This window comes from Triturus cristatus, chromosome 6 (genome assembly GCF_964204655.1).
Source record: "Triturus cristatus chromosome 6, aTriCri1.1, whole genome shotgun sequence".
NCBI lineage: Eukaryota > Metazoa > Chordata > Amphibia > Caudata > Salamandridae > Triturus > Triturus cristatus.
Window position 1 is genome coordinate 1538419831 of NC_140589.1, and position 23526 is coordinate 1538443356.

A 23526-nucleotide genomic window follows, 5' to 3' on the forward strand; every position below is an offset into this window, starting at 1 on the left:
CACCAATTCCTATTGATGGACATTTGGAGTATGAAGTCCGAAAAATACTGGATGTTAAACGTATACAAGGAAAATTGTATTATTTAATCGCCTGGAAAGGTTATGATGCTTCTGAAAATTCTTGGGAACCAGCATCCTTTGTTCATGCTCCTAGATTGTTACAACGATTTCATTTAAGATTCCCACATAAACCACGTCCGGTAGGGAGGCCTTTGAGGGGAGCGACTGTTAGGGTCTGCCATCAGGATCATGCTCAATCTCACGAAAATGCTGAGTAATATGTGTATCTTTTACATGGTTGTTATTTCTGCCGTTTGTTGCTTTGATATCTATTGCTTGGCAGTAAATGGGGGCTTGAATATCCATTCTGAAATCGTATTTGATTCATTTGTAATATTCATATTGGACTATACAATGTTATTGTTTCTATTCATACACGTGATGCTGCACATGATGGAACGTTTATTGCCAAATGATATTGTTTCTCGTGTTTATGCACGTGTTACTGCTTGTGAGCAAATTACAGTTAAAACAGCACGTTACGCTTAGGCAGTTGACACGGGGCTTGGAATACACATGTGCGTTCGCTTGCACGTTCCCTTGGTGCACGCTTCGGTAACCTCACGGCACGTGTACAATGTGTGCCAGGAACCCCACCCAGTCTAAAACCTATTTAAACCCTCTGCAAGCATGAAACGCTGCTTGCGCTCGTCCTATGATACCCGCTTACCTGAAGTCCAAAGTCATCCCGTCTTCGGCTGGAGCTCCCGTTCTTGGATCGCCTTTCACCCGGCATCTTCCTGCTTCCGGATTCAGAAGTCGGGTTCCCGTCCTCTCTCGTCAGTCTTCCCCCTCGGCAGCAATCAGGAAATCCAGCGCCCAGCAATCCAGCTTCGCTTGTTAAAGGAGCCACGTCCTGAAAACAAAGGGAAAAGACAGTGAGTAATGTTTTGCGCAAAACGAAGTCAAACCAAGTAAGTTCTCATTATTTTACAACAACGTGGGGAGAAAGAACAATACTTATCTCTGCAAACTCCTTCCTCAGCCAGGCAAGAACTTCTTTAAAACCTGAAAGAGGACCCAAAGAGACTTTAAGGAAACAGAATAAACGAAGACAATTTTTGACAAACAGTTTTTCTCACTTTGGTAATCAGAGTTTAGGAATACATATATATATATATAAGTGTTTCAGAGGTATTAGAGTTAAGGTAAAGTTTGCTTGTTTATGTTACAGAGAAAGGTGTCCTCCAACATATAGAAATATCTGCATATTTATCAAGTGATGTTCTGGCAGCTATAAGACCAGAATTAAGAGGTAAATGAATGTCATCATAGTTGATTAGCATTTGCACTGTTTTTGTAAACTCCAAACATTCATATTTGTTTATTTGTGTCTTGCTGTCCAGAGACAAGAAACTACCCGAGGTGACTAAACCTTCGCGCCAAGTAGAAGAGTGGCGTGTTTCTCTCTCTCTCTTTTGTTATTTTGTCCACTTCACCCTTCCCTTAAGTGTTTGCATTCAGTAAGCCATAATTCGAATTGGCTTGCTGGAAGTAAGCTCTTGGGGGCAGCCGAGAAAAATCTTCACGTCTCTCAAGGTGACACCCCGGACTTCAGGTGAGTGAAGGTTTGACAGCAGACACAGAAATCTTGAACCTGCCACTGTGCAAGTTTGAGATTTCAGTATCATGCTCCAGGGCCGGAATCAGAAAGAAGCAGCAGGAGTCCAAATGGGAGCTGCGCAGGCAGCAAAGTAAGTAAAAAAAGCTTTTCAATATTTTGTGTTTGGGTGAGAGTGTGTGTCTGTTACAGAACACATGTATGTATGAGCGTTTCTGAGGGTCTTTGTGAAAGTGAGAGTAAATGAAGGAGTAAGTCAAAGTGAGTAAGAACGAGGGACAGGAAGAGTGAGTATGGGTGAGAATGAATGAGAGTAGGGAGAATCACAGTGAGCATAACTGAGAGATACTATGTATGAGAATGAGTGAGTCAGAGTGAGACTGAGTTTGTCACAGTCTGGGTGAGGTTTAGTGAGTCAGAGAATGAGCGAGACAAAGTGAGTCAGAGTGAGTGTGAATGAGTGAGATTGGGTGAGAATGAGTGAAACTGATTGAAATGAGGCCAGTCAGAGTGACATTTAGTGAGGAGGCTAATTAGGTGGAGGATGTTGTCTGCCCAGCTAGAACTGCAGTGTGACTTCTTGACTAATTGCACAAAGATTCAATCTCGCTATTTGACTAGATGTTGCCTACAAATGTTCTATTTCATTGTACCCTCCCTTTCTGCTGCTTCCTGTATCTCAGGTCCTGATTGCAAGTTGTGCGGTCAGACTACTGTACTGTGGGGCGGTAGTCGCTAGAAGTCCACTGTACCGGCAGTCTTCCGCCCATCATATTATGATGCATGTAGCTTGAACCACCGCCAGTGTCAACTGTGTTTTTCCCCCTAGACCGCTGCGTTCTGCAGTGCTGGTGATGCACACTCCAACACCATCAGAGCTAAGGTTTCCCGCCAATTATAAAAACAGAGTTGTACTGGGGGTTCCCTATCGGCGGATCCCCAAATGCGGTACATATCCGCGGTACGCTCGCAGCAAAGAACCACGACAGTGCCCCATGGATGGATTCAGAAACTACACAGCTGATGGTCATTGGCCAAGTGGACACACCTGCAAATCACACTATAAAAAACACCCCATCCCAGACCATGATTCTTTGCCCCTACAGTGCAGGACAGCAAGAGATGACAGCAAATGTAATTGGAAAGGCTTCCTTTTTTTCCACTATCCAATTTAACACCACCACACACTTTAAAAACAAATCACGAATATCCCTTGGTGTTTTTTGTTAGTCATTGTAACCCACTTTAATTTCTAGTTATGTTACGCACAAAAAATCCACATTTTTCAGAGGCTGAGTTGTCAGTCATGATGGTGATGGATGAAATCATAAGAGTAGAACCACAACATACTCCTCTTAGTAGGAAAATGTAAATGTGCACCAGGATAGTCAACTAAGGGAATGATGTAGGTACCACCCTGAGCACACAGCAGGAAATTAGGATGAGGTGGAACAACATGAGGGCAAAGGTATTTTCCCTGGACTCCAGCATCACCTGGAGGCCCAAAGGACTGGTGGCGGTACTCCCAGCACCCCATTACAACTCTTTCCCTGGGAGGAGAAAAATGGGTAACTCCATGAGAGGTAAACATCAGTTGTAATAGTCTCCGATTCCTGCTTCCACACACTGAAGATGCTCAAGAAGAACTTCGAATGACACGCTACCAACATTTTTCAATTGTGGGGAAGTAGGGATTGAAATTACTACAACTACCATGAGGCTCTGTTTCTGTAACAGAAAACAAGAAGCAATAGTGTTTGCCCAGTCTCACCTGTCATGTTACAACTGTTTTCCACTTCAAATGGAGTTACCTATTTGTCAAGTGTTGGGACGAAGAGCTAGAAATGACTACAACTACCATGAGGCCCTGTTTCTGTAACTCTAAGCCAGATTCAATACTGTTGCTTGGCCAAATTGTAAATGTTATGTTATGTGATGTGTATTTGTATAGTGCACATCTCACAAGGGGAGGTATCCAGGTGCTGAATCTGGAGCTGAATGGGCCAAGTCTAGGTTGGGGTTAGGTGGGGTGGGAGTTTGAGGGTGTGCCTAGCCGCTGAGTTTTTCATGGTCTAGAGTCTGCTGGTCAGTTAAGTATTCATTCCAACATTGAGTGTGTTGCTGTAGTCCAGCTTGCTGGTGATGAAGGCTGGAGTGATGGTTCTGCAAATGTTGGTGGCGTGTCATTCAAAGTTCTTCTTGAGCATCTTCAGTGTGTGGAAGCAGGAATCAGAGACTGTTTTCACATTTTCCAGTCAAGGTGTGTTTGTTGTTGATTACTATTTTAGGGTTATTTGCATGGGTTGCCAAGGGGAATTGGGTCCAAGTTCAGCAGGCGACCAGGTGGTGTCTCAGAGCCAGGTCTCTTTGCAAAACATTCCTACTTCTGTCTTGTCTGTGTTGAGCTTGAAGCAGTTGATTTTCATCCATCTGAAAACTTTGGCCATGCCGGTGGAAAAATTGGTCTGGCTGTTTGGTGCCTTGTGCAAGAGGATATAAGCTGGGTGGCGTCAGCAGAGGATATGATGTTGATTTGGTGGGTGCAGATGATGCTGGTGAGTAGGGTTATGTAGGCATTAAACATAGTAGACTAAATGAGGAACCTTGTGGTAGTCCACAGACAGAGTTTGATGGTGTCTGAGGTGAGGTGGCCAGGCTGGCTCCCTGGGTGTGGCCAGTCAGGAAGGAGCCAATCCAGTAACAAGCGATACTTTGGATTCTGGCTTCATGCAGTCATTGGATAATGATTGGGTGGGAGCCGGTTTTGAAGACTGCAGAAAGATTCAATAGGATGAGGACCACTGGGTCACCTCAGTCCCTGATTTTCTGGCTGCACTGTGGTTGGGTCTGAATCCAGATTGAATGGTGTCGAGTAAGTGGTTGACAGTGACGTGAATGGCTAACTGTTTGTTTATCATCTTCTCCATTAATTTTGCCGGGTAGGGTAGCAGGGAGATAGGCCAGTGGTTGACTAATATCTTCAGATCTGCTGAGGGATTTCTTGAGGAGGGGATCATTGTGGAATAATAACAAGCATCTGGGTTGGCAGTTGTGTTATGGTGAGTCATTAAGGATTAGGATGAGTGCTGTGCTGATGGGGTCAAGTCCTGTGATGAAGAGGTGGTGAGGGCAGGGGTCCAACGGTGCAATTGAGTGAATTAATTGCATATTTGTTGCTGTTTCTTTTAGTAGTGATACTGGGTTAGGTGGCCAAGCTAGTCTTCTGGGCATTGGTAGAGATGGGCTAGAAGATTGTGAGGGTAGAAGGGTCCAGTTGGGGCTCAAACTTAGAGTGGGTTACACTGGTGGAGCTTGCTGCTGGTTAGTTGAAGTCTTGTACTACGTCAAAGATTTCCTTGGCACTGTTGGTGCTGCTTTCAATGTGGTTGGTGAGTGCTAAGCGTTAGCGTTTGGTGTTTCTGATTTGCTGATTATTTAAAAGCGATTCTGTATTTTAGAATTCCTTAAAATACCAAATGATATGTCTCATTTACTAATATTCCAAATAAGGTAAAGGATTTGAAATTAGCATTTTCTAACTTGAAATCTATTCAAATGGATTTACTCAAAGTGGTTGCCATTTGCGCACCAATTTCTTACAAATGTATTGATATTTTGCTAATTAACTTATCTATTAATAGGTTGGTTCAGAAAATATCAAATCATAATGGGTTGCAACTTGCCCTACCTCATTAATATGTATGAGGTAGCTCACAAATTGTGAACCACTATGATTGGCTACACTCACAGGCATTCTGTCCTCCTGTGGTCAGTAGACCACCATGTCTGTGATTGCTTTTAGAGAAATATATATATATATATATATATATATTTTAATGCAGTCCATTTCCCTCAAATGAAAAGTTTTACAACCTTTTTTTAGGAGTATGCAGGAGTCCCAGATGTGACAGCCCTCTACTAAAAAATGGTTTTGTCCACATTCACAAAGGGGATGGGGTCACTTGGAGACCCCTTACCATTTGCAAATAGTTACCACCTCCTTTGACTTGCTGGTAAATCATTAATGTTTTTCGGTAGCAAAACATTAGTACATAACATAAGGAATTGATAGTTGGAAGAGATGCCATTTAAACTCCCTTTCCAAATACCAACTCAATATTTACTTGTAAACCTAAATTGTGATTTGGTAACGTTACTGAATCACAATTTGGGTTTTGTACATTTAAAAATCCTATTTCGCGGTCGCAAAGGCTTTGATTTGACTGTTGCAACCAGAAAGTTGCTTTGCGCAAAAGCGCCCACTATTTTGTGAATGAGTACATATAAAATAGCAACTAGTAATTTATGATTTTCTTAATATTCATTTGGCCCTAATAAATCTATAATATAGTATCATGCACCAACTAGATACTGACGTAATATGTATTATTTTTATTTTGAGATATTCTCTCCCTTGTAGGCAGAAGAAACTGAGTATGGACAATGTCTGATATTTAAGCAACATTCTGGAACCCAGGAGCTGTAAATAAAGCAGAATTCACTTTCTTTATAAATCAAGAGTCTGTATAGAACTCCATGTGTCCATGCATGTTCTTCAATTGAGTATCAAGAACTTGTTACATAATCTGGGAAAAGGCAGCCTGAGACACAAAAACAGCCAATGCAGCAACCCTGAAAGGACGCTGCAACACAAACATGTAAGAAACTCATCAATTGCTTTATTGGAAGAATGCTAGTACATACAATCTGGCTAGGTTCAAGATCAGCTTCCAAATCCCAAATGGTACATTATTAAATTGGAAAGTCCTCACGATTTATTTAGAAAGCACACCAAAAAGTGAGACTTTACCCAGCAAGAAATGTCCCCTTCTATCCCAACAATATACAGTCAAATGTGTAGTCTTTGGAGAAGTCCCCTCTGCAACTTCCTGACCTTCCTCAAGAAAAGTTGTCTCATCTGAGATTCGATATTGCCAGTTGTGAAGTCTCATGTTAAGGGCATCAAGAAATAAAAGACATGCAAATGCAGCCATTGCACTTTAGAGCTGTAAAATACTTTGAACTGCTGCAACTGATTTGGGGGTACACTAGGGGAGATAGAATGCATGAAGTCAAAAAGGGAATGTAAGTCAGATGTTGGTGTACATTATGTTGGAAAGTTATTGAGGTGTTCTTAGCCCTGGCTGGAGATTGCTCAGTGTGTGGGTAGTCATGAAAGGTTGTCGATGTTGGAGCTCTGGGTCTTGCATCATAGTCTCTTTGTCAAGTCATTAAAGATTTTTCCCCATTGGTTGTATGGACCTTTGTTAGCTGACATGAAGCACTGAAATGGAGAAAACATTAACAATACATTTCTAACTTATGACGTCCATTTTACCCCACAGTAAGGACCAGGAATTGCTGAACATGGTTAAAGGGTTATCTTTGGATTTCCAATCAATCCAGTACATTTGAAAACCAAGAGTAAATCCAATATACAGCAATACACTAGGTACAGTGAGATATCTCAGTTGATTGAGATGCAATAGAAAGACATACAGAATTGTGATAGCCACAACAATATGGAAAGAAATTGAATTTAAAGCAAACAAGTGTTCCATAAAGACATTTCCTTTCTCTCTTCTAAATAGAAGTCAAATATAGGGACATCTATTAGGGGTTTCTAAATCGGGAGCATAGAAGGTGTCAGCATGATCAGACTTCAATACAAGTCTTGGAAAAAGGAAATAAGTATTTAGCATAAAGCTTTACACTTGCAAGAATTAAGTAAGCATAGAGATCTGTACTGCTCTAAGTCTAAAAGGGATCTGCTGTGACACTAACTGTGTGAACACCAATTTAAAAGTAACAGGAGACTCAGAAAGTCCTTATCTCCATTCACACTACCATGGACCAATCTGGCCATTACTTGACTGCATCTGGAAAATAGTTCCCCTCAGGGGACACCCCTTTTATTGTAGCAGGCACAGTGGCACTGGGTGCTAATTTGTGAGCGGCTCACTGCTCCCCATTATGGATGTCTTTAACTACACAACTCGTTGGGCAGAGGGGGTCTGTTTTTCTTGCTTGCATAAGTGTCCATGCCATCCTTACTATGCCAGTATGTGCGTATGTATTTCTATGGTGTGAACCCTGGCAAAAGGCAGTGCTGCACTGTATTTGTTTAAAAACACTCATAAAGTCAACAAATATTAGGAGAGGAAGTTATGCTGTTGACTGTTAATGCATTGCGATGTAATGTTCTTTAAAGATGTGAGTCCTCAACTCTTTCCTAAATTGTAGCAGCCTTGTGATGGTCCTGATGATATGGCAATGGCCTGCCATCTTGCTTTTGTCTTTTTCACACTTCTTAGTCTGCAGTCTGACGGTGTCTTGGCTGTGTGTGCACCAAAAACCACCAGGCTTGATGAGCTTGTCTGCAAGATAAGTGGAGTTGATGGTCGTGATTGCTTTGTAAGTGATGCGGCTGGTTTTTAAGATGTTATGGACTGTTGAATGGAAGCCAATGGAGTTCCATCAGAATGGGAGAGATGTGATCATATTTCTTCAGGTCCTGGATGAGACGTGCTACAACGTGTAGGATGGCTTCAATGGGTGCCAGAGTGGAGTCTGAGAGGTCATAAAAAAGGACATTACCACCACCTAGATGTGAGAGTATGATGGCTTGAACAGCAGTTCTGAAGTCTGTAGCTGTATGAAATAGTTTAACTCTCTTTTGAACAGAAAGCTAATAGAAGCCCATCTGTGTTTTTTGACAATGTGTTCCTTGAGAATGTGGTTGATGCCTAGGGCAAATCCAAGTAACTGCATTTGGGTCAAGATGGGGCTCAAAGCAGTCAAGGTTCATGTCAGTGAGACACAATTGTACTTCATATAGCAAGAATTCTGTCTTGGTTGGGTACAGCTTCAGGTAGGTGCGGGGAATTCAAGAATGGATGATAGGCAACAGCGTATCAGGTGTTGGCTGTCTGAAGCAGAGGAGACATTCAAGTAGAGTTGTGCATCTTGATGCTGTTATATGTGAGTAGAGCACCAAGCGGTTCCATATAAAGATGACAGGAGACAGTATGAAACCCTGGGGGACTCCTCAGGTAGGTGCTGGACTCCCAAGTATGGATGATATACAAGCAGAGTATGAGGTGTTGGATGTCTGAACAAGAGGAGATTTTCAAGTAGAGTTGTGTATCTTGATGCTGTTATCTGTGAGTAGAGCATCAAGCAGTTCCATGTAAAGATGACACAAGATGGTATGGATCCCTGGGGGACTCCTCAGGTGATAGGGATTTTTGCAACCTAGAGGTGCCCATGTGAACAAACTGGTGCAAGTTGGAAAGGAAGGAGAAGAACTAGTCAAGGACATTGCCGGTGAATCACATTCAAGACTCTAGAGTTCATATGCCGGTGAGATGGTCAACTGTGTCAAAAGCAGTTGAGAGGTCCAGCAATATCAGGAGGAAGGGGTCAGCTTCTTCTGCGGTCAAAAGGCATCATCTATGATATGTAAGGTAGGGGATTTCATGCAACAATGTGATCTGAATACAGACTTGAAGTGATGTAAGAGATGGTTAGCACTGATGTGCTATGAGAGTACCACCAAACGCAATGGGATTACCCTATGTCCCTCAGAACCTGGATATACAATGTAATAAAATACAATGAGTTCTGTCGGGTGTCTCAATTTCTTTGTGTGAAAAATAGGTGTTGGGAAGTCACACCTATATGAGAAGATCTATGTGTGTTCGCCTAGAAGTTGGGAGAATGTGGGCCTATGCTGACCAATACACCCCCAAAATACATCACCTAAATAAACTTATCATCTGTTATAATTATTTAGTATTTTCGAAGTCCTATATCGACTAATATGCACACATTTTCTTTTTCATAAAAAAGCTGTAAAAAACACAAAAACTGATCAAATGGCGTGACTTGGTGATAAAGTGACATACAGTAAAAAAATAAGTTTAATATTACACAATGTAGACACAGACTAATTTTATCATGGCATACATAGAAAATGTTTAAAATAAAAGTCTATGTTATCTCCTATCCACAGTTCAACAGCATCCTATATCATTATTCGCACTTTTTAAGATGGTTGACAGAGAAGATGAAACAATGGGATTGCCGTCGATGTTTCGACACTATGTGTGTGTGTTAGTAGTTAGACATCACTGGAGCTCTTCCTCAGGACTAGAGGAAAGTAGACAGCCTTTATGAGGAGATAATTCCTCACATGAAAATCGTGTGCGTTGTTTAAAAAAGGGGATTTTCAAAACTAAACCAAAAAGGAGGATGCCGAGGACGGCTCACCTAAATGTTGCGCAATTCCAAAGAAAAGAACTCCTCCTAACCAGGATAGAGTCCACACACGGATCCCCAAGTATCCATAATCATGTGTCCAAAATTCGGCAAGGGGAGACCCCACTGGGGTTCACTGTGGGATAGAAATAGGATTATATAGTGAGTGGGAAGCCTGTGTCTCCCTTACAGCTTAAAAAGTACTCAGGCAGGGCAAATATTGCTCACTTTTCCAAATCTTAACATGAAGGCTGTATCAGATCCAGCAACAATTATGAATAGTACTTTCTTCCTGATCCCCAAGTGATAAAAAAAAAACAAGGAATATAGTGTGTTAATCATAAGAACTTAAGTGGATGGAACATTAAAAAATATAAAACAGGCCACCAACATCCACTCACCAGGGTTACATCCAAAGGCAAAGACTTCCCGCAGCACAGGAATGCAAAAAACAGCCCGGGAGATTCGCTATGTCATTTAAAAAAGAGAGAGAGACTGCAGCTGAGTAAGCCTGCATGTCTACTTCAGGGAATTACATGAGTTGTAAGTAGCAATCTTAATTGGAATGCTGTGTTGCTGTGTCACAACAATTACGTAGCTGGTTAACCCCCTGATGGCTCGTGAAAAAGCGAAGCGGAAAGGATTAGCAATGCTCTGTCTCCGGATCAGATGAGAGAAACGTAGTTGGAGAAAATGCTCATAATCTTTTCCTTGTTCAGAAAACAGCCCGTTCTGTGCAGGAGCCTGCTATCAAAAGTGTCTAATCATTCTGAGTCATGTGAAAATGTTGGAGCAAAGTGATAGCGAAAGTTGCCTTTTCATAACCTTTGTAAAAACATTCACAGAATATTCATGCAAAGAACTTGCCTTTACATGACCTTTCTAACAAGCATTTGCAATGCAATAGGTCTCGCATTTGCGAGAGTTTAAGCTATTGGCATTGTAAATGACAATGCCTTTTATTTATCTATTTGAAAACCAAAACATAAATAAAAGGCATTGTCATTTACAATGCCAATAGCTCAAACTCTTGCAAATGCGAGACCTATTGCATTGCAAATGCTACCTACTCATGCACTGCAATGCAAACACACCAAAAGATTGTGTAGCAAACAGCCAATTGCATGAGTTGAGCGATGCTAAACTACTTTGCGTTGAGCCAAACCCCCATTTATGTATAATATATCGAATTTGTAACCATAGGTACACAGGCAGCTGCGCTGTCAAGCCAAACCGAAAAAGACAAGAGAGAAACAAAATTGAGGAAGAAAGACTGAAGGGAATTAGTGGTTCAAAACATGGAATACATTTTGGAATAAAGACAAAATGAAATGGAAATAGTGAATGTATCAGGGGGAAATGGGGAGAGAAAGAATGAGAGCAAACAAAATGGGAGAAAATAGGTAGGAAATGTAAAAAGAGAAGTTAGAAACTAAGGTAGAAGAAAAAATATTCAAAAGGTGGCCAGTAAGGGAGTGAGAGAAAAAGAGGGCAGGTGAAAAATATTTACAAGGAAATGGAAAGCAGAGAGAAAAGAGGGAAGGACAAAGGAAAGATTCAAATAATTTGGACGAAATACAGGAAATATAGAAAGATTGAGATACGGGGTTAGTGAGACACAGAGACGGGACAGTGACCATTTGGAATAAGAAAGAGGAGAAAAAGGGACAATACTGGAGAAAGAGAGAAAGGGAGTGAGGAGCCAGCATAAAGGGCGGAGTACAGAAGGGGTGACGTGAAAGGTAAAGGGGTGAGAAGACAAGATAAACAGAGAACAAAGGACAAAGACAGAGGAAAGATGTGAGCAGTGTTTGGACTGCGCTGAGCAGGGAAGGGTGGGGGAGTGCAGGGGGAGGCATGTACCAACCCCCTTCCAGCGGGCAGGTAATCGGCCATTTGCTGCCAAAGCATGGGGGGTTGTGAAAGAATGCGTTCACTTTTTATGGTCAACGGGATGGGGTAGCCCAGCAGTCGGGGGTGGAGAAGGTGGGGATAGAGGGAGGGAAAAAAGAGGTAGGTGGAAGGAGGGCGAGAAGGGATCACGCATACCTTTAAAATGTGTACACTAACATTCGTGACCCACTACCACGCACCCCATTACCATGCATACCTTTACAACATGCATGCATCAGGACACATTGAAAGTGCCATCACAACTCATATACGAACCACGCATACCACTTCTGCACAAACTTTTATAGTGGATTTGTGTGATACTGCTCATAACACTGAAAGCTGCACTCGTGAAAACAATCAGGCAGCTCAGCGGCCCCGTTTTGAGGACGGCTACCACAGCTGCAGTTTAGGCGGCAAATATGCACTCTTGCACCCGTACTCCCCTCTCATGCTGATGCACCCACCACTTAGCCCGTGCAAGACATGCCCGGCAGTTCCCGCTCTGCTCCACTATTCCTGCCGCTGGTAGTAATTCTGGGCCATAGCCACACCTCCGAGACAGTTGCAGACAAGCTTCACCGAAAGTAGTGCCCACGCAAGCGCAGCCCAGTTTCCAAGGCCACGCTTCTCACAGGGGACACAAGATCGCCACACCACCCTCCCCTCACTGCAGCTACTGAATTGTAAGTTTTTGTTGTGCCGCGTTTTTTTTCTCCCGGGCCATTGAGCACATCAACTACAACATGGGCGATTCCTGTTGTCTGCCCTCTATTAAAAAAAAAAGCTCACGCCAGAACAAAAGCAGCCATTTGTAAGGTGGGGTAAACGGAGGATTCGAAACAGGCTCACGCCAGAACTCTCGGCGTTTCATCATCTGCGTCTGCTTGTTGAACCCTTTGTTGGCTCGTCCGCTACGGGCTCCCGGATCATAGGTGGACCCTTCGCTGTGCAAAATGGGGGAGTACTTGACACTCAGGCCAGTGCCTCTGCAGGACTGAGGTGGATTTAAGGATGTGCCAAGCTTTTAATCACGAGCGCAAAGTTTCCCCAAATATGTGTAGCGAACGTGCAGCAAGGCAGAAGAGACGCCATGCGCGAGCCAAAGAGACGTGCACAATCTCCAGTCCGGGTGGGCGAGCCTGAAAGGAGACAGGGAGGGGAACAAAAAGCCTCACTGCAAATCAAAGGCGCGTGTTTAACATAAAGTGTGACATGACAATGAAAAGCAGAGGCAGAGCTTTCACCCCAATTCCAAAAGAAAACTGACGACAATAGATCTCGCAAGCGGGCAGCGCATGCGCCGCGATGCTAGGTGAGACCTAAAAAGCATTCACAGAATATTCATGCAAGGAACTTAACAGAACTTAACAGAAATATTTATTTTTCGACGCTTCAAAAGAGTATTCATGTAACACAGAGTTTTATCAGAAACTATATATGTTAGTGATGGATGGCATGTAATGTATTTACAATGTTACAACATCCAAATAGCATTTTCTTTGCATTTTTCATATTGTTATAGGCAATTAAATGATAAAAAAAAGGCCCTGAAATCCACCACTATTAGTTAATATTGTTTGGACACATATCTTCTTCCCTGTTTACCATATTCTGCTCGGTACAAAGCTTATCCCATGTCATTATAGGTTGCTGGGTAATCATATTTAACAGAATCCTAAATTTGTTATAGAGTCAGCACATATGATACATGATCTGTGCCTGATCAGGAAGGATAATGTCACCCGCGGATGACATTATTAATTCAGAAGCCAAGGTAAACAAAATGTGAAGCCTCACAAATTACCCATTGCTAAGTAAACCTGCCTGTCTGTTAATTTCCTCAAATTCATTGAGGCCATGGTTTACTGTGTCCAGAATATGAATCCATTCGCATTCTCTTAAGGTCAAAATGTATGAGACGCCACCAGCCCTCAGGGTGAGTGTTACATTCTCTAGTATCCACCACCTCAAACTTTCAGTCCGGTGTCTCATGGTCAGAAAATGTTCAATTAGGGGGGCTCCTTGGGTACCACATCAAATTCTGCTGCAATGTTGAAGGATTCTTGCCTTCTACTTTTGTCTAGTTTGTCCCTTCAATGGTCTATTGCAGGGCATTGTATTGAATAGACTACCATTGAGCTGCTATAATTAGTGTGGTGAGGTTGTGTGATAGAACAGCGTATGCCTCAACAACGCATGTCTAAACCACACGGTCTTAACCACGGCTGGACTTTACCACATATCCCTTTACCGCACATTTTTGTGGTAAAGACATGATTGATAAAGGGACATGTGTGGTAAAGTCACACTCCTGCCCCTCTACCCTGAGCCCTAAAATGTGGCCCTCCTTCAGTCTATTCTACCGACCCCAGCCATATAAACTACCCCGACCCCCCATCCTGATCCTTACAACCCAACCCCCCAAAAACGACTCCGACTTCAGCCCCCCTCCCTGAGCCCTAAAACCTAGCCCCACCTCCCCGTGCCCCAGCCCAACTGCCCTCTTGGCTTGAAAACTGCCGCTTTCCTGTTCCCTGCCCTGAGCCCTAAAGCTTAGCCCCCAAAAAACGACTCTGACCCTAGCATCCCTCCCTGAGCCATAAAATCACCCCTCACCCCTTAAACCTGCCCCCACCTTCCCCTACCCCAACCCAACTGCCCCATTGGCCTGAAAACTGTCCCCTTCCTAACCCCTGCCCTGATCCCACAACTCCGACCCCCCAGGCCCTAAAAACTCCCCCGACCCCCAACCCTGAATACTACCCTCAACCAATACAAACAAACCCCCACTCCCTAAAAAAAAAACACTTACCTCACCGTGTCGCGTTGCATCTCATCCTCTCCCGAACCTTCCTCTACCTGCTTACGCCAGCCAACAACTAGACTGCGCATGTACCTTAACCACGCATATGGGTGGTTAAGGCAAGCGTGGTTATGCTTGTGATGTCCGAACATGCAGGGCTGAGACCACGGTGTTTCCCGTGTGGTGATGTAGTGTATATTTGCGATCTGAATAAGTAAACTCCTTAATCATCACCAGCCATACAATGACCACACTTATAGTGTCCAACAAGGCACCCTGGTGCAAGGGTATCTGATTTGTTGGCCGGATTGTTTTTGTGCAAGAAGGGGCACCTTCCTGCACAGAAACAATCATAAGAAGCATTTTCTTAAATACTTTCAAATCCAACCACAAACAAGTATTGATCAACAAAGATTTTGCACAGTTTTGAATAATTTGAAACAGTTAGTTCAGCAACTCTGACCTGAGTTGGACAACCACATGAGCATGGAGTTCTAGGAGTCCAGTAGGGTTACTTTGGACTGTTACTTAGCCACCAGAGCCTTTTCCAGTCAAGTTCCAGCCTTTAGGAGATGACCGCTACAGGCAATAATAGAGTGATGCTGATGTTGGGATGCAGGCAGAAACAATTCTCAATGATGCTCCGGAAGCTGTTGACAGGGATGAAGTGTGGTTGATCCCTCGATCCAAGGGTGGGGTCTCTGATCTTGCAACACAACGGTAACAGTGAATATTCTTGGTGGGGGCGAGTTTCCCTCATGGGCAATGAATCCAGTCCCTGATAGCATTTCCGGGTCTGGCAGACACGGAGCAACTTTTGGCTATATCAGATTTGTCTCTTGGCGTGCCCGGCAGCGACCCTCTCTTGGTTCTCTCTCCAAATCCACAGTGTACTGAAGCTCAGGGTGCAAGGCGTGCACAATATTTCCTGGGAAAGTGCACATCTGGTTGATCCCCTCCTCATTGGTGACAAAGATTCGGCAAAGTGTGGCATTTGTCAATCCCAGAGTGCAATATTCTTGCCACTCTCAAGATGTCTAAACTCTTCCTCCAATGTGAGGAGCTTGGTATCCCACCCCAGAGGTTCAGGGGAAAGGATGTAACCCTAGGGCAAGAGCTGTCGGCCTCGAAGCTGGGGAACCAGGTTCGAGTCTCGGCAACAACGCTCAACATCCTATGATTCTGGGCAAATCACTTAATTTCCCCGTGCCTAAAAAAATTAATGTGTCCTTGTGTAACAAAACTGGTGCTCATGGAAAGCGCTCTGATACCCGAAATCTTCGGGTCTAGTTCGCGCTGTAAAAAACTCTAAAAAAAAATAAAGAGGTGTGGCTACCTAAGGGCTACACGCCCATGGGAAAACTGGTTTGGGGACGGGTTTTCCTTCTCTGCCCCTGTCTCCAACTTGTCTAAAGGAAAATTGTAAAGTTGTACTAGCAGTGAACATACTGCCCTTCCAGTCTGCAGTGGCAGGCTGGTAGCCATTTTGTCATTTGTCAAACTCAGAGTTGCACAAACAGTGCTACAACCCTGGGTGGACACTGCCTTACATGCCCCCGGTTCCCTGGTAAGTAAGTCAGCACTTGCTAATTAGGTATATCAAATTCGACATTACTTTTGCAATGGGTCAGAACACTGGCAGTGAGGTCTGGTTAGCAGGCCTCTGTCCACTCTCAGAGTCCAAAACACAGCAGCTAATAGTCCAAATAGGGGCAAAAATTGGGGGGGAACCTGCGAAAAGCCAGCTTCCTTACATGTTTTCACTGAAGAAGAGGTTGGTGGTGATGGAGCAGGTAGAGCAAAATTTTGTATACCTCCTCTATTTTGCATGAAAATACTAATTATATAACCTACTTATATTATAATTTGACTAACGGTGTGCCGTGATATATTTACCAACCTTTTGCAAATTTTGTAAACACCAATTACACGTGGGACTTATTGCTATTTGCATGGCAAAATAACTCTAATAACTAAAATACGTACGCATATTAATAGTAGTACATGTGGTAATAGGATATCGCATGATTTATGTTGCTTTGTGATGTTTGCGTTCCCGTTTGGACCGTAAAGGTGAATATTATTGCTTTAAATGTCGCTATAAGCTAGGAAAATACTAACACATAAAGGGATTAGTGAGGGTTTAACATTAGAATCTTCATTTCTTTGTATTAATTATTCTTTTGTCTTTGTTTCGCTTAAGTTGACATTTGGGCCTACCTAAAAATGGCGTCCGAAATGGAGTTCAGAAGTGGCCACATTCTCGTGAGCGCGATGCCTACTGCGCAGACTCGGATGGCTCCGTAGACCTCCAAATAACCTAAGGCACAGTGTTCCTGGTCAAGGATAGGAGCTTGGTGGACTGGCAAACTTCAGTCAGTAAAAACTGGTATAAATGAACAATTGGGACATGCTAGTAAACCTTAAACATTGTTGCATAATGGCAACATGAACTGCGGAAATGAACCAGCAAAATCCATGAGAACAGCCACTGATGTAAAATCGGACGTTTCCAATCAGCCAATCATGTTCATTCGTTGCCTAAAAATGTTTCATGTTATCCCGAAATTTATTATAAAAAGAGTAGCAGAATAGGGAGGGAGCTAGCATTCGGCGGTTTGGATGACTGCACACCCCTATCGACCCCACAGGCGATGACAGATGCTTGCACGATTTCTGGTCCTTTGGAGATCTTTAGGACTGTAACGTGCTGAGCAAAGAACTTTCGGACTTTGAGCTTTGGCCTGCTTTATTTGGACAATCAACGGCTAAATTCGGTTATGCAGAGCCAAATGAATTAGAGAAAAATCCAGATAGCAAGAATAGGTAAATATAATTTCATGCAAATTGAACAAAACTTTAAAACTTTTGATTAAGCGAAAAATGCTAATATTAATTGCAAACAATATTTAGATAAACAAATATTTGATTAACAGAAATTACGAGTTTGTGGTTTTTCAATGAAAAGAATAGAGGATTCTGAATCTTAAATGTGTTTTAGCTGGTTCTAAATCACCATCAACCAATCCAACTAATTGGTCCGTCGACCAAGTGGTGGAGTGCCTTGATGTTTAGGACTAGGAATCTATTGGTGGCGAATGCTAATGTATATTCTGTAAAATAGCTTTTCTTCTCTATAGGTTATAAGGTAGCCCCCACATGTCCAGCGCTTGAATTATTCATCCCGTTCAGTTGTATATATTATTTGCCCCTTTTCTCCGGTCTCGCGCTGGATCAGTTTTTCTGGTAGCAGAGTGATGGTTTTATAGCATTGGTTTGGTGATTATTGCTTATTGCTTATGGATTTGATTATTGCTTATTGATTACAGATTTTTGAATATTGATTATTGATTGCGGATGTTTGGATGAGTATTGATTTATGTACTAACATTCTATGTTGAGTCGCGTTGCGTTCTATGTTGTTTTGAAGACTTCTGGGATGTAGGAAGTCGGATGGCCTGAGGCAAGTGAAGTCACATGGTGAATTGTTTGTTGCCCTGTAGGTACATGGGGAAAACGTGTAACGATTGATGTTGCACAACGCATTGTCTGAGTTCGATTTGGTAACATCGCCGTATGTTACAGTTAGGGACATTTCTGTGTGAAAGAGGTGTATGGATAGCGAAGGCCACCTGTGAAATTTTAGTCTTAAGTAACAGGAGTCCAAATGAACTCTGATTACGCTTATCACTGGAAAGGTAATAGGTGTTCCCTAAGCTTGTAAGAAGGATATAGTAGAGGGAAGTGCTACTTTATTAACAAATGTAATAATTCTGTAGTAGGGCAGACTGTTCGCTGCTCTCAGGAAAGACAGGATTCTGTGTGAATGAACTACATTTTCCGTATGAAAGTGTGTAAATGAAACAGCATTCGACTCAATTGTGAAAATCTGGTTTTATTTCTCAGGAGCAGAGCGTCTCCAAAAGGTATCTTATTTCCAGAGAAACGGTTAGTTAATGCTTGTTAGAAGGGTAAGGTAGAGGGAAGTGCTGCTTTATCGACATGTGTAATGATTCCGTAGTAGGGCAGAGGTAAGCGCTGCTCTCGGGAAAGACGGAATTCTTGTGAAAAAGGTCAAGACTATCCCTTTTATTAGCGAAACAGATAATGGTGGCGTATTTATGTCGTTACTAACAGAATTTGAGTAAAAACGTGAAAGTAAGAAAGTTTGCCGATAAAGTTTGTAAAGGAGGGGTCAGCAGAAGCAGGAGTAGCGAGAAAAGCTGATGTCAGAAAAGACCGTGTTGGGATTGGTCAGTCAGTAAGGAACGTAGACGCTCCTAATTGGTGCGTTAGTGTACGCCGTGCTAGGAGTGGAGAATTACAGGGTCACGTAGACGCTCTGAATTGGTGCGTTGCTATGAGTCGCGCTGGGATTGGAGAATTACAGAAGTGACGTAGACGTCCCGGATTGGTGCGTTAGTGTAAGTCACGCTACGATTGGATAAAACAACAGAATAGTCGTAGGAGAAATCTAGTGATACTGAAAAGAGAAAATGATGTATTACGATCCACCAGAAAAGGAGAAAAAGTCCTGGTTCGGAAAGATCAAGAGTTTATTTAAAAAGGACAAACCGAATGTGACTAGAGAGGGACAGTTGCTTCTTCCACCGAAATCACCTGCATCCTTTATGGTTGAAAAATATGGCTATCATACCTGTATTTGGTTAGATAATTGGGCAAAGTATACAAAAGATGATGGAGTTTTAGCATTTCCGGAACATGGTTCATTCAATTTAGCGGTATTGAGGAATTTAAGAGAAAGAATGATGAAATTAGAACCAAGACCTAGACCTACTCAGTTTGAAGCATTGACAGAATGGGAAGATGAGATGTATGACAGAGAACGACAGCGGAGTGGCGGAAGGTACAAGTATATGTTTGGTAGATCGCATGGACAAGAGAATCATGATGATAGAATGAGGAGATGGCGAAGTGCAAATATGGCTGATGGTATGTTCCCTATGAGAAGTGCTGAAGAGACTAGTAGTAGAAAATGTACAGAAAAGAGAAATAATATAGGATCAGAAGGTTATAAGTATGGTGTGTATGAGTTGGAGGATGATGTTCTTGAGGACATGTTTTATAAAAATCCACCCCTGTATCAACCAAATTCCACATTGTTGACACCGAGTACCCCAGTAAAAGAATCACCACAAAATATAAAGTTCGAATCAATACCACGGGCCTCATGTAGGTAAATAAAAATTACCGATTCTTAAATACCGAACCGTACCGAATCGGTATTTAAGAATCGGTAAGTTATATGTAGGTAACAATTCGGTAATATTTACCGAATCGGTAACATTCGGTATTCAAGAATCGGAATTTACCGAATCGGTAAATACCGAGGTGGTATTTACCGAATCGGTAAATACCGATTCGGAAAATACCGAATCGGAAAAACGAAATCACATGACTGTTTGAAACAGCCAATCCTGTGCAACCAAACCCCACCCAAGTAGGAAGTGGCCACACCCAGGCAGGTGCACTCAATCAACAGACTCAGGAGAGGCTGGGAGTGCAGAGGAGAGGCAGGGAGCCAGTGCCTGATTGTTGAGATCAAACTTCACTATGTCCAGCCAGAGGACAGGAGGGGAAAGGAGGCGCAAGGTGAAATTCAGCCCCAAGGAACTCCAGGTGCTAGTGGAGGAGGTGGTGAAGCAGCACCAGAAGCTTTTTGGGAGGCAATCCCTGCAAGTGGCAGAGTGTGAGAAGCGCACTATTTGGCTGGCAATCCAGGCGCAGGTAAATGCAGTGGGAGTGACCCACAGGGACATTGACGTACTAAAAAAACGCTGGTACGACCTGCGCATCGTGACTAAGAGGAAGATGGGGGACATCCAGAAGGAGGCCAGCCGGACAGGAGGTGGAAGTAACAGGGCACCTGCCCTCACCGAACTGGAGGAGCTGGTGCAGTCGACAATCGAGCACGAGAGTGTCGTGGGCCTAGGGGATGCCGACAGCTCTGCCTGAGCCGCCACCCAACAAGGTAAGAGGAATGCACAGCAATGTAGCCCCCCTACCCCTATCCCACATCCCCCATTGTGAAATGAGTATCCCACTCCAGTCCATGTGTTACTGCAGACAGGCAATGCATTATGGGAGATGTAGTCAGGGATCCCCCACCATGAACAGAATAGCACAGAACAATGATGCATGATACACACATTAGCCTAAAGCAGACAGAGGACTATGTGAGAGTGTTACATCAATTTATTGTCAAGCTTGCAATGCATGCCTTCAGGTACACTGAGCTGATGTTGCCTTTCTGTCCACAGACGTAACATCGCGCAGGACTGCACATGGCACAGGAGAGGGGGCACACCGTCAAGCCAGTTCAGCTACGGGCAGCACAAGTTCTGGCCAGAGAGCGTTGCCACAGCCACCATCCCCAGTACCTGAGCCAGCATCCCCAGTACCTGAGCCAGCATCACCAGTACCTGAGCCAGCATCCCCAGTACCTGAGCCAGCATCACCACTCATGCTGGAGTCACCGGCCACATCACCGCCTGCAATAGTGAGGTCGAGGAGGCGTGCTGCTGCCAGGCTGCGCGTGTTACACACATCATCTGATGACAGCAGTGGGCCGGAGCCAAATACTATGCCCCAGGATGGGAGACATACCACTGTGCCCTCCACCTCACAGGGAGAAGACACGCGTGCAGGACGGCGCCGCAGGTTGCGTGAGCAAAGTCCACCACCAATCGATCACAGCCATGGGGTCTTTGGGGGCCTTGAGGCCAACATGTTAAAACAACAGCGCCTGCAAACAAAGGCAGTCATTTCAGTACAGCGGCATGTGTGGGGACTGAGAACCACATTCAAACACATGGACAGGAACATCTGCGCAATGGCGGCGGGGATAACTGACATGGCAGCGGGCCTGCGGGACGTGTCACAGTCCATGCAGCTGTTGTGCAGCAAGTTGGACGCAGATAGAGCTAAAAGGCGCCGGGAACGGCAGAGGGGAGACAGGCACACCAGGGCACTCAACCGCCTGGCAACTGCAACATCACTACTCTGCCGGCGCTCAGTGAACATGCAGGAGGGCCTGACACACTGCAGCAGCGACGTCACTAGGGGGATGGTGCAGGTCACCAGTGCCCTGGAGGTCCTATTGACCAGTCAGGCGGCCACAAGTGGTGCAGGGGATGCTGCTGAAAGCATGGACACCAGCAGCAGGAGCAGCATCACACCCCCGTCCCAGAAACACGCAGGAGCAGCAGGCGGCATGGGGCTGGCACCAGTGAGGAGGCTGAATCCGTGCCATCCCACAATGTAGCGCGTGGCCGCAAACTTTGAAGCTGCACGGCGTAGCAATAGACTATTGGGTGACGTAACCCTGGACTTCACACTTGTGAATGAGCAATGTTGCCAGAATGGCATTATCCTTGTTTAGTGGCGTAGTGGCGCATTATTAAACTACGTCATTACAGACAACAACTGACTGTGTCCCCTTACTTACTCAGAAATAGTTGCATGTGATCTCTGCCCGTCTCGCTCTCCCATCTGTTGCTGTTGGCACACCAGCAGCGTTGTCCTCTGGCTGACCTGATTCATCATCATTGTCCTCAAAATCTATTAGTTCCACCTCTGTACCTCTCTTTGTGGCAAGGTTGTGCAGCATTGCACAAGTGGCAATGATCTTGCAACAGATGATGGGTGTGTACTGGCGTGCACCTCCGCTTTTATGGAGGCAGCGGAACCTGCTCTTCAATAGTCCGAACGTGCGCTCCACCACATTTCGTGTAGATTTGTGTGCCACATTATATCGTCTCTCACTCTGGGTTGATGGGTGTATGTAGGGAGTCAGGATGAATGACCGCACGGCATATGCACTGTCGCCTAGGTGAGTAAAAGGGAACCATCAGTCACATGCCTCAATACACTATGATTTGCAGGTTTCATGGGGTGTCACTGTTACTTACCTAGCAGGTATCCCTCTCCAAATTCTCCGGCAAGCAGTCGTGTGTAGATCCCACTGTTCTGGAAGATGTAGGAGTCATGGGTGCTCCCAGGAAACTTCGCAACAATATCAGTGATGATGTTCCCTGCATCACAGATTACCTGCACATTGATGGAGTGGGTGGACTTTCTGTTCCTGTAGATGTGCTCAGTGGCAGCTGGTGGGCAGATTGGGATGTGTGTGCCATCAATACAGCCAATGACATGGGGGAACTGTGCCAAGTCAGTTTTAGTTTTCTGCAGTTCAGCCTGTGTGTTTGGGAAGCTGATGTAGTGGTGCATTCTCTGCATCATGGCATCCAGGAACTTCCTGTAGAAACGGGACAGGCAACTCTGGGATACACCGCCCACCGCAGCTATCACCACCTGGTAACTTCCAGAAGCAAGTAGATGTAGGCTGCAGAGAACCTGCACATGTGGTGGTATGGCATGCGCCCTTCTTGTTGGCTGGTCCAGGAGTGGGTGCAGGTCCCTTATCAGGTCCATGATGGTTTGTGGGTGTAGCCTGTACCTTTCATGTATCTCAGCCTCAGTCAGTTGGAAGAGTGTGATGCGCTGTCTGTATATGCGTTCCTCCCGTCTCCATATCCTCAGACCTGCTGCCTGTAGACGTAGGCGCCTTGCAATGACATACAGAGCGGCCATGTTGTCCACGCTGATGCATTTTGGGATTTATTTTATGCACTGTTGATGATTACCACCTGCTTTCAATCTGTGTTAATTACCGACTCTTAATTACCGAATTTCATGGATTTCTAAATTACCGAATTTACCTACATGTCTTTTTCCGTTTTACCACTTCATATTTACCACTTCATATTTACCGAATCGGAAAATATGTATTCGGTAAATATGAATCGGTATTTTAGAAATCGGTAAATATGAATCGGTATTTACCGCTTCATATTTACCGATTTTTGGTTTTTGGCCTCCTACATCTCACTTGACTAAATACCGGTCGGTAACGGGAAATTTACCG